This window comes from Carcharhinus amblyrhynchos, chromosome 9 (genome assembly GCF_965287045.1).
Source record: "Carcharhinus amblyrhynchos chromosome 9, sCarAmb.v2.hapA, whole genome shotgun sequence".
In the NCBI taxonomy this organism is placed as follows: domain Eukaryota; kingdom Metazoa; phylum Chordata; class Chondrichthyes; order Carcharhiniformes; family Carcharhinidae; genus Carcharhinus; species Carcharhinus amblyrhynchos.
Genome location: NC_137332.1, coordinates 59,894,543 through 59,904,995, shown reverse-complemented (window position 1 = coordinate 59,904,995; position 10,453 = coordinate 59,894,543). Strand labels below are relative to the sequence as shown.

General features: G+C 43.1%; 1 protein-coding gene across 2 annotated transcripts in view; it reads left to right on the top strand.

Annotated features, from left to right (window-relative positions):
• Nucleotides 1-10: 10 nt before the first annotated feature.
• Nucleotides 11-10,453, top strand: part of LOC145347857 (NADH-cytochrome b5 reductase-like) — a 35,539-nt gene continuing 25,096 nt past the window's right edge. The window contains exon 1 of one of the 2 annotated variants that reach the window (XM_080195777.1): nt 11-1,080. The gene's annotated coding sequence lies outside the window, so the exon portion shown is untranslated. The remainder of the gene's footprint in view (nt 1,081-10,453) is intronic. The other variant, XM_080195778.1, reaches the window with a different exon arrangement.

The window sequence follows — 10,453 nt, the reverse complement described above, 5'->3', positions numbered from 1 at the left end:
AATGGGCGGGGTTAAAGGTGACAGTTGCTGTGGTAGTGGAAGGAGAGGGTGTCCTGTTTTTGACGGTGTCTCCCCAGCCTGGAATAAGGTTCCCACCATGGGCTGTGCTGCTCCAAATGCTGTGCCAGATAAGAACTGTTAATTCGTGAGCACCTCTCTTACTTTGAAATACGATTTTTTTTAGGTTTTATGACATTATCGTGCATTGGAACAACAGCATCAGTCCTGTGAGGTTTAGTTTTGTTTTTGTAATTTTCATAGGGAGTAATTGAAAGAAGGAGGAATACGCTTTTGTCCAACACCTCACAGATTAATTATCAAGACATCCCCAAATACGCCACAGCCAATGAACTACTTTTGAAGAGCGGTCATTTGTTTTGTAGGGCAACACAGTTGTTAGTTTGCAAACAGCAAGATCCCACCAACAGGGACAAGGATAAATGTTGAGTAGGTCATCAGGAGTTTTGCTCTTCGTTAAATAATGTGACGTGTTTTAGGTCGACTGGAACAGACGTCGCCTATTTTGTTTTCATGGTTGGGATGCTGACAAGGCCAACATTTATTGCCCACCCCTAGATGCGCTTGGTAGATCTTCTTGAATCACTGCTGTTTTTTGCAGTAGTTTGATGCAACTGAGTGGCTTGCTAGACCACTTCAGAGGACAGTCAAGAGTCAACCACAATAGTTTGAAGCTGAAGTCGCAAAAAAGTAGGATCCTCAGATTTTCTTCCTTAAATTAATGAACCAATACCAGCTTTCTCAAAGTTGTCCCTCATCTGAAATATGGCAAACCTCAGTTTAAGTCATCAGCCTATGGCCATCTGGGACTATGGTGACTTTACCTTATACCAGCTTTTTATTTCCACATTTTAAAATACTGAATTCAAATTCTTATTGTGGGATTTGAACACAGTTCTTCTAGTTTAGTTTAGCACGGTGACCATTACACTGCCCTAGCTAGTTTTTAATATCTCATCTGAAATACTTCATCTGTATCAATCATTACTGACCCAGTGTCAGCCTACATTATACATATAAGTGCTGAAGTGCGTCTTGAACTTGAAATCTTGTAACTCAGAGGTAAGATCCCTATTAGTGGCAACATTTTGAAAGAAAAATTATTTATCATTAAGTAGCTGTCTGTGACCAATTAAAATACTGGGACTTGTCCAGAGTGAACATAAGCTTAATGCCGATAGATTTGCATTTGAAAGTTAATTATGGATCAGCTAATTTATTGATAGGAAGCCATAGTAATATTAATATGCAGATTGCTGTCTGATTGATCCTAGCCACTGGCTGCATCCCTTTATCTGGCCACTGACTGGGACTAAACCAAGCTATTTGAAACCTTGATGTTATATTTGACCCTGAGATGAACACATCCACAACATCACTAAGACCCCTACTTTGCCATGGTAACAGTCTGGCTACACCCCTCCCTCAGTTCATCTACTGTTGAAACATTCATCCATGTCTTTACTCCTTCCAAACTTGACAATTCTAAGGCACTTCTGACCAGCTTCCCATATTCTCCAGCCACAATCTAGGAGGGGCAGTAGGTATCTCTCTCTGTTCACTGCAATTCTATGTGCTGCTGTCATTTTTACCTCCTCCAGTTTTTGATGTGATCTACCCATCCACTCCTAGGACTTGGCCTGTCCTTTCCTAATGTCCCATCTTCTATTGTCACCAAAATTAGACTGTCACCCTGCCTTTTCCATGAAGTTGTGCTCTCTCAATTTCTCCTTCTTCACTTCAGCAAAAAGCTTAAGATATGCTTGAACTCCAATTTTCCTGCAGAATAATTCATTGCTTTTTTGCTCTGTCCAACTGATTCTAAGAACCCTTTGCCAGAGCTATAATTCAATTGTTTTAGTCTCTTTTCAGCAATCTTATTTAGGGACCAGCTCTCAGACTTAAAGCATGTCAGTAAACTTGATGCTGCACCAGGTCCTGTTGAGCCACCACCTCTGTGATCACTGACTTCCACTGTCTCCTGAATAAGCACTGACTTAATTTAAAAATGTGCATCCTTGTTTTCAAATTCCTCCATAACTTCCCCACCTTTGTAATCTCCTCCAGTCCCACAACCCTCCAAGATATCTGTGCTCCATAATTCTGACTTCTTGAGCATCTCCAATTTTAATTGTTACACCACTGGTTACCATGCCTTCAGCTGCCTGGGACCGAAGCTCTAGAATGCCCTCCTAAAACCTCTCCACCTCTTTACCTCACTTTCATCTTTTCAGATGCTCCTTAAAACCTGCTTCTTCAACCAAGGTTTTAGTAATTTGCCTTAATATCTGCTTAAGTGGCTCAGTAGCCACTGTGAATCTCCTTGGAATATTTTATTACAAGAAATGCAAGTTGCTGAATTTATTAAATAGCTGCAATGCTGATTGGTTCTATATGATATTGGTCCAATGCCAACCTGCTTTGAATTTATGAAATAAATCCAATCTCAGGCAGTCCCCAGATTTACAATGCAATTGGTTCCTGAAGATCGCATTGTAGTCAAAACCGCATTAGTCAGAATTGGTTTTCCTATAGGAACAATGTTATAAATGGGGGAGGATTTGTTCCTGAACCAAGGCCAGAAGTCATTCTGTGCGCTAGGTGATGTTAAATGCTCTCAACTCTTGCCCTGTCAAGTTGCTTAGGCGACAGTTGATGTCTGCATGCATTATTACAAGTTCCTGTTAGTGTGGGAGATATAATGAAGCCATTCATCACTGTCAGTTGCCTGTTTAACTTTAAACGGCTGTGTGTCTGAGTGCATATTAAATACAACATAAGTGCATAAATGCATTAAAATCGCGGTGGTTATGCCAAAAAAATTTAATAGAGTAAAAGACTTGTTTCCAAAGTAATAAAGACAGTTTGACCTGTCCATTCGTACAAATGGGTGGCACACAAGGTCAGTGTGCAAACATGAACATGCTGACTGGCATCATAAAGTCTAAAGTGATGTTATAAAGGCAAAACGGGGTGTCAATTTATAACCATTTTAAGTGTCATTTGTCATAATTCAAACGTAAAGTTGGGGACTACTTGTTCTGACAAAGATCACTACTGGGGTGTGAAATACTGAGATAAAGTAGCAGCGGAGTTCAGCGAAGAAACACAGGCCTCTTTTTGTTAGAAAAATACACAAAAGGACAATTATTTGATAAACAAAATAGGTTGCATTTCATTTTTGTCAGCCGTTGGTGTTTCATCAATACCTGTACAATAATGTGCAAAACAAATTATTTGTTATATGTGGCTGTTAGTGGTTGAGTTTGGTATAAAAAAGAATTGTATCAATTTGTCCTGCATTTCTTGAACTCTGAGTGGGAATATAATAATGAGTTCACCTAACCACTTCTACTGCGGTTCTGTTTTTTTAAGATGAATATTGCCTAATTACGATTTCAATTTATTGTGTTTACATAGTTATAAAATGTTGCCACTCGAAAATGTATTAGTAAGTGGCTGTAAAATCTATCAATATATTAAATAATGTAAATTAGTATTTACTTTGGTTGTAGACAACACATTGTTAATGTGATTTTTCGGGGTGGCATGGTGGCACACTGGTTAGCAGTGCTATCTCAGCGCTAGGGACCCCAGTTTGATTCCTGGCTTGGGTCATTGTAAGTGTGGAGTTTGCATGTTCTCCCCACATCTGAGTGGGTTTCCTCCAGATGATCCTGTTTCCTCCCACAGTCTGAAAGACGTGTGGTTAAGTGCATTAGCTATGCTAAAAATCTTCCCTCTGTACTTGAATAAGTGCTGGAGTGTGACAACTAGGGGATTTTCACAGTAACCTCATTGCAGTGTTAATGTAAACCTACTTGTGACAATAATAAAAAATCTTATATCTGGATTTGTTAGCTTCTTACTCTAGAAGATATCTTGCAATGGTCTTTTGTTGAAAGCACATTTATTTATTTGCATGCTAACTGTTTTCAAAGATTAAACAAGGCTAAGCCCTAGCTGGAGCTATTCTCTAACATGCTTCTCAGTCTTCTTCACTCAGGAACGACATCAATGCGATACATGTAAAATAGCTAGTATTAGAATTAACCCTTTACATCTCCTCCCAAGTTCACTCTTCCCACAAACTGTTAACCTCATGTACTATTTACAATTTCCATTAAACTTCTACTTCCACCCTTTTCTCACCAAGTCATTTTCTGCAACAGTGTTCTCAGCTCTTCTGGAGGACATACATTATAATTTATTGTCTCCTTGGAAGGCAAACACATTGATGGAGTAGGATAGTAACTTCTCATGATAGCTGGCTGCTGGCTGTGACAGTTACATTGAGCTTGTGTGAGAAGTAGGAGGTACCCAACCCGAGGCCAGTCAGTTTGTATGGATTACACCCGAGCAACTGACTCAATCCTTGGGGGGGAACTCGATCGGCTTAGTTGTCACCGTTAGGTTTCAACCGTCGAGCCCATCCAAAGAGACACCTCTGGGGACACCGATCCCACTTCCCTTTCCCCCCCTGCTCTTGAAATCAAAGACACGGCGGAGTCATTCTACGTCAGTTTATTCAATCTTGCAAGAAAGGGTGCAGTCCCGCAGGTACACACACACACACAATACATGATTCTGCCTTATATGCCTATGCAGTTTATCATACATCTCCCTTCCCTTGTTAATTGGCTCCCGCGCCGCGCTTCCTTATCGTGAACTGCTCAGCTAGTTCTGTCCTTGGTTTCCACGCTCCCTTATCGTGAACTGCTCAGCTAGCTTCACCCTCCTACATCTCTCTTCCCTTGTTCTATCTTTGGCGCCTATTCCTCCTTTTTATGGTTTGTAGTAGCCGTTTCTTTATCATACCCGACCCATGACTACTGGTACTGTGATCGCAAGCAACTGATTTCATACTTGTTTTTTTTTAAGCACCTGCCCCTGCAAAGCGTTTATACAGTATATTTTACTTCTCGATTTTCCCGCTCTGTCAGCCCGTTTTCTCAAAAATTGCATCGGCTTCCCCTTACAATCCCCCCTGCTTTTCCTTACGCGCTGCAATTTTTGACTTCCACCTCCTGTTTCAATCCCGCAAGCATTATGTGGGCTCGTTCGTCCCAGGTGCCATCTCCACCTTTGGTGTCTAGGAGGCCCTGTCCCTCCTCTGTTTCTAAGTGTATGCCTACTATCCGTCCATCTAGGATATCGCGTTTAGTCAGAGCTGTTTCAATGAGCCTCTGTGTCAGACCCCGTATACAAGGGATAACACAGCACCCTAAGGCGGTCAACACCCCTGCTACCACTATAAAGGAGATGAGGACGGATACTATGACTCCTTTCCATTTCCCGAACCATGTCTCCCACCACCCAGCAAGGTCAGTATCCACTCCTGAATTTTCAGCCATCTCCTCAGCCAGAGTCGTTAATCCTTCTAAGGCCCTAGTGATTGACCCATCAGGGGCGGTGTTGTTCGGGATGAAGGTACAACACTGTGTCCCTATCATGACACAGACCCCGCCTTTCTCTGCCAGGATCATATCTAAGGCTAGCCTGTTTTCCCATGCCATTCTGCTGGTGGCATCAAGCTGCGCCGCGATTCCCTTCACCGCATCGCGGGTGTAATTAATAAATTGCTGCTGGTTATAGTAGATGTAGTTGATCCAATCCACATTCTTATTGACGGTCACCCACCAGAACAGAGACTCAAACCCCGCCGCTATCTGGTTTCTAGCCATATATTCATCAGGAACCCCCCTGGGGACTCCTATATTGTCTAAATAGACCCGGTCGTCAAAAGAGGTGGGTAAGCTCCTCTCTGTTCGCCGATCCCTACGGGGTTCCTGGTGTTCGAATGCCAGGGTGAATGGGACAACTAATTGGACTATCGCGCAGGTCCCTGTCCATCTCCGGGATAACGTTGGTCGCAAAGTCCTTCCTCCACAGTACCACCAGAGGTCAGCTCGGGGGACCTGAATTTGGGAATAATTCCCTTCCCCCGTGTCGTCACTGACCTTTTTGATCGTACCGCATCTGTCAAAGGTGCCCACCTGCCTGTCCAGTCTGTTCCCAGTCCGGGAAACACAAGTGTGATGTGTCCCTAATACCCCAGAGAACACTGGGGGCTGCGATTCCCTGTTGGATCTTACAGGGGGAAACGTCCGGCCCAGGGATTGGCAGGTGGGATCATCCCAGGCCATCCGGTGTTGATATAATCTCACCAGGCATTCCATCTGTTGTGGCTCCTTATCCCGTCCTAACGGGAAGTCTGTGGAGTCGGCCTACTGCCTGTGCAGGCATAACAGTTGCCCTTTGAGGCTTTGGACCGTATACCTGACCCATTCTACCCAGGCATTGGTCTCCTCATACCGAGTCTCTATTTCAAGGGTTTGTTTTAGGTTGTTTACTTCTACCACTCTTACTGCCCTTGGGTCATTTTGGGGAACCTTATCATTTCGGTCGGGTGTTTTTAAATTTTTATCTACATAGATTCGGAAACAACATTTCAATTTGCTATCTTTTCCTTCTTCCTTTATCCTAATTCCAAATACTGCCTGATGTAATTGATAGTCCCTGGTCCAGTTAAAAAAAAAGGGCCCAAGAGCTATGGAATATCGAGAGAGGTTCTTAGGATCTAAGACTGGACCGCTTATTCTTCTGGTCCATTTGGTCCCTTTTATTGTTATATATATATAGGATTGCATTTCTTGTCTAAGCATTCTAATCTGGACTGCATATATTTCTGATGAAGGGATATTATGGAAGGGAGTTTACCCCAAGGATACTTTCCATCAGCATAAAATTGTAAGGATTCCACCGAATATTTTCGCTGGCTCACCAGATCTCCACATACTACCAAAGAACATAGGTCAGTCTCTACCACCTGTGTTGTAGGGAGATCCAGAACCGTAATTGAGCTCATAGTGTTTCCCTTGTCCTCTTCTAACTTATCTGAATTATATCCCATACTTGTGAGTACTCCCTGGGACAAGAGGAAGGAAAGCATTATCCAGATTACCCCTTCCATTCTATCCCTTTCTCATTACCTTTTAGGAGAGAACTTAATTCAAAACAGTTCCTTTCCCGCGCTCACGCCGCTACTAAAAATTGATAATTTAGAGTCTTTTAAATTTCAGCTTTGTGATCAGAGTTCATTTTCAGAATATTGTCCACTTAGTCCTCTGTAATATGCTCCGCCTCTGTAACGTGATCGCTCAGAGTTGACGTCTCCTCCGCTGGAGCTGGTACTGGTCCCTTAACTCTGGTGTAATGCGTCCAGCCTCTCTCAGCCGTCCGTATAGCAGTCTCTGTAATCAGTAGTACCAAGAAGGGGCCGTCCCAGATCAGCTCCAATGTTCGTAGTTTCCAGTTCTTAATTAGGACCCACTGTCCCGCCTTGATAGTGTGAACCGTGAATTCTAGAGGCGGCGTCTATGCCAGGAGTCCCTGTTGACGTAAACGAGAAAGGACAGATTCCAAGGCCTCAACATATTTTCGTATAAGTACATCTCTAGACTCGAAGAGGGGTAACTCCCCCCTCGGTCCATTAAAGGGGAGACCGAACAGCATTTCATATGGGGAGACGCCTAAATCACGTCGCGGTTGTGTTCGTATTTGTAGGAGAGCTAGGGGAAGGCACTTAGTCCAGGGCAGCCCAGTTTCAGTAGTGAGTTTCGTGAGCTGTTTTTTAAGGGTCTGGTTCATCCGCTCGACCTTGCCCGAGGACGGGGGATGCCAGGGGGTGTGGAAGTTCCATGATATTCCTAATCCTTTCATTATCCCTTGTAGCACTTTTGATGTAAAATGCCTTCCCTGATCAGAATCTACATTCTCTACCAAACCATATCTAGGCACTATTTGTTCGAGTACTTCCCTGATGTAAGTGGGCCATGATTTCCCCCATTACTTGTTTATTTATCATTTCTCTTCCATCTGGCAGTGCCCATTTTCCTTCCTCAGTTTCCCTAGCTCCCATCTCAGTCAGCTCCTCTTTTTCCTTTTCTGTAAAGATTGGATTCGCTCCACAGGGCATTAGGGAAATAAGGGCCTGCATCCTAATTGGGTGTGGGTTCAGGGCTGCTTTTTTTTGCTATTTCATCGGCTAGCTTGTCCACAGGCCTCTCCTTGATCCCTTGGAATATTAAAATGTCCCAAATATAACATCCGTGCTTATCGTCTACTATAAAGAAAAACTTATCCTGTGAGTTCAAGTTCAAGGGGATGGACGAGAACTCGTTAGCTATATCTAATACTATAAATACTTTGTGGGACAATGATAATACCAAAATTTGGCATTTGAACTCCAGGGCTGGAGTTTTCTCAGTGACACCAGGATCTGATGTCTTTCCCTGGTGTGAAATATTTAAATTGGTCAATGGATTATTCACTGTTCCTCCCCTCGTTACCGGAGCAAGGTTACAGACCTTCTCCTCAGTATTAAAGTCGCCCCCAGGTGCTGTAAGTTTCATGGTCATACTGCCGGGGGAGGGAGGTAATGTCCCGCAGTAGTCTTCTAACACTTAGTTTTGTTTCTCCAGTTCCCTTACTGTGAATTCTAATTCCTTAATCTTTTTATCCCCACTCCACTTCTTAGTGGAAGTGTCTACTTGTTCAATTAGTCCAGCTAACTGATGTATTAACAATACTGCTATTTTCTTTGTTTGGTTTCTCTTTTCTAACTCTCTAATCTGTGATTCTGTTGTTTTAATTTTCTCCTTGTCATCAGCCCAATTTTTTTTTACCCAAGACTGAGATGTGTTCAATTAATCCGGTTTAAACCTGTTTAATTAATTCAAACTAAGAGAATTCCAATTATCTTAGTTCTGTCCTTTTTTTTCCAATCATTTCCATTGTTGATCTAGTGGGTGAAATGGATCCCACCCCTAGGTCGCTCTTCTCAGAGTCTGGTGATACCTGTTAGGGGTGTTTAGTGCCCTCCGTACCACCACTTACACTCGTGAGCTCACACCCTTAAGCTCACACTATTAAGCCGGCTTTCCCTTCTACTCCGGCGATCTCTCAGACAGATTCTTTCTTACTCACGTCTGAACATCACATCCCAGGCATCCTTCTCTAGCCTTTACACTCACTTCAAACTCCTGAACTTCGCGTAGGGGGCTACCCCTCTTAACAACTGGTCTAAGGCTGGGTGTAAAGACAGATGCCTCCTTGTCTGTACGTGCTCAGCTCAGACCTCTCACACACTCTCACACTTTTTCATCGCAGGTGAGCCCCTACTGCACTTTGATTCACTCCCTTAAATTTGGTAATCTATTCCGGAGCTCCAGTTGTGGCCATTCAGCCGGACCCGTAAACAGATCCCAGGTTTCGGCACCAATTCTTGTAGGTAAAGATACCTCTGAATCCAATTGTGAGTCAAAGTACAGCAGTTTATTTAACAAAAGCCTGATTCAGAAAATCCAAAATAAGATTCATTTTTATCACCTTTAAATATCCCCACTAAATCAAGACTCTTGCACATTCTTACAATTCTGGTACAATAAAACAAAACATCACTTGGAGCACAGATGCACGAAGAAATACTGAAAGCATTCTAATGTGCAATCTACATGTTTAATTATTTCTACAGCTCTGCCTTTGTAACCAACACAGGCAAGTACAAAATCAAATCTACTGTGTGCCTAAATGGTTAACTCTCCTTACAACTTTAAGATGCAATATAATGCCACCTTTCCCACTTGGCAGAATTCAAATCTCTGTCCAATCCCTACATAATTTATTAAACTTAAAGCAATTCACTTTGATTGGCTATACCTATTACATCACATGAGGGTCTCAATTACACAGTTACACCCTCTCTCTCTCTCTCTCTCTCTCTGTACCATACAGAGTCAGCCTGCTTGTCTCTTTTTTAACCCTTTACTGATGGGAGCCCACTGGCCTCTAATAAATTTGACCATGTTTGATTCGGGTGCCTCACGTCATGACAAATCCCTTTCTCTCTCAAACAGTCATATAGTCATGCACAATTCCAAATACATAACCGCTATTAGTGTTCTCCCTGCACCTCAGTAAAAGCCTATGTCAGGGTTCCCAGTTCCACTGACATACTTCTCTCTACTCTTTCTGCTCAGACCAATTGTAGGTCCATCCCATTCACGCTGATCCATCTATATACTTCGTGACCCATCCACAAACTCCAGTGCCTCCAGGGACACCTCCCTTATTCTACTTTCCTCTGCTCCCTCATCACATAACCTCCCCCCGCAGCCCCTAAATTAACATTATCCAGCAACTTGCATAGTCAATTTCTTTCTGGGACACCGGCTGCTTCTCCCTTACCGCATCCCTCTGAACCTCCCAGGGTCTCGGTTTACCCTGTGTTTGCTGGATCACAGGATATAGTGGGACAGACAGGGGCAACCCAGGTATCGCTCCCACCCAGCAAGCCGCGTATTTGATTTCCTCCGGGCTGGGTGATGGTTTACCATTTACATATAAATTTAAGAGTTGGCAGACCCAATCCTCG